Source organism: Rhinoderma darwinii (genome assembly GCF_050947455.1).
Source record: "Rhinoderma darwinii isolate aRhiDar2 chromosome 2 unlocalized genomic scaffold, aRhiDar2.hap1 SUPER_2_unloc_55, whole genome shotgun sequence".
In the NCBI taxonomy this organism is placed as follows: Eukaryota; Metazoa; Chordata; class Amphibia; order Anura; family Rhinodermatidae; genus Rhinoderma; species Rhinoderma darwinii.
The window spans coordinates 1,294,583-1,296,689 of NW_027461724.1; positions in this window are offsets into that span (position 1 = coordinate 1,294,583).

A 2,107-nucleotide genomic window follows, 5' to 3' on the forward strand; every position below is an offset into this window, starting at 1 on the left:
ACGGACGCGGCGATACCAATTATGTATAGTTTATTTGTTTGTTTATATATTTTTATTAATAATAAAGGACTGATAAGGGAAAAAGTGGGACTTTTACTTTTATTACTTTTAAAACTTTTATTTTCTTATTTTTACACATCTTTTTTTAACTTTTTTTTTACTTTATTACTTTGTCCCACTAGGGGACTTGAGGGCTGGAGGCCCTGATCGCTATTCTAATACACTGCACTACATGCGTAGTGCAGTGTATTAGAACTGTCAGCTACTCACTGACAGCAAGCATAGTGGGTCCTGACGTTGTCAGGACCCACTAGGCTTCCGTCTATGGCATAGCCGGACGCCATTGTTTGGTGTCCGGTTGCCATAGTCACCATCGCCGGCCGCTATCGCGTAGCAGGCCGGCGATGGCAGCTTAACCCCTAAAAAGCCGCGATCTCTATAGAACGCGGCTTTTAAGGGGTTAATCAGCGGGGACACAGCGATCGGTCCCCGCTGTAGGAGCTGTGACAGCTGCTGAACAAGACAGCAGCGTCACAGCTCCTGTATGTGTCGGGAGGACGGCCGAAACGGCCGTTACTCCCGAGACGTACTATTACGGCATGGAGCGCGAACGATACAGCTGCCATGACGTAATAGTACGTCAAGGAGCGGGAAGGGGTTAAGGACGCAGCCTAGTTTGGGCCTTAAGGCTCAGAGCCCATTTTTCAAATCTGACATATTTCACTTTATGTGGTAATAACGTCGGAATGCTTAAACCTATCCAAGCGATTCTGAGATTGTTTTCTCGTGACACTTTGGGCTTCATGTTCGTGGTAAAATTTGGTCGATATATTCAGTCTTTATTTGTGAAAAATTGCAAAATTTAGAGAAAATTTACAAAAAATAGCATTTTTCAGAATTTAAATGCATCTGCTTGTAAAACAGACGGTTATACCACCCAAAATAGTTACTAGTTCACATTTCCCATATGTCTACTTTAGATTGGCATCGTTTTTTGAACATTATTTTATTTTTCTTGGACGTTACAAGGCTTAGAACATAAACAGCAATTTCTCATATTCTTAAGAAAATTGCAAAAGCCTTTTTTTGAAGGTGCCAGTTCAGTTCTGAAGTGGATTTGAGGGGCCTATGTATTAGAAACCCCCATAAAACACCCCATTTTAAAAACTAGACTCCTCAAAGTATTCAAAACAGCATATAGAAAGTTTTTTAACCCTTCAGGCATTTCACAGGAATTAAAGCAAAGTGGAAATGAAATTTGCAAATTTCATTTTTTCTGCTGAATTTCAATTTTATTCAATTTTTTTTTAGTAACAGAGAAGGTTTTACCAGAGAAACACTACTAAATATGTATTGTCCAGATTCTGCAGTTTTTAGAAATGTCCCACATGTGGCCCTACTGCGCTCGTGGACTAAAACACAAGCCCTAGAAGCAAAGAAGCACCTAGTGCATTTTGAGGCCTCTTTTTTTTTAGAATATATTTTAGGCAGCATGCCAGGTTTGAAGAGGCGTTGAGGTATCAAAACAATGGAAACCCACCAGAAGTGACCCCATTTTGGAAATTACACCCCTCAAGGAATTCATTTATGGTTTTTGTTATCATTTTGACCGCACAGTTTTTTCACAGCACCTATTTGAATTGGGCTGTGAAATGAAAAAAATGATATTTTTTCCAATAAAATGTCATTTTTGATCAAATTTTCTTATTTTCACAGGGAACAACATACCCCATTTTGTTGCCCAATTTGTCCTTAGTGCGGCAATACCCCATTTGTGGTGATAAACTGCCGTTTGGGCCCATGGGAGGGCTCAGAAGGAAAGGAGCGCTATGTGTTTGTTGGAGTCCAGATTTTGCTGGATTGGTTTTTGGGTGCCATGTCGCATTTGCAGAGCCCCCGAGGTATCAAAGCAATGGAAACCCACCAGAAGTGACCCCATTTTGGAAACTACACCCCTCAAGGAATTCATTTATGGTTTTTGTTATCATTTTGACCGCACAGGTTTTTCACAGCACCTATTTGAATTGGGCTGTGAAATGAAAAAAATTATATTTTTTCCAATAAGATGTCATTTTTGATCAAAATTTCTTATTTTCACAGGGAACAA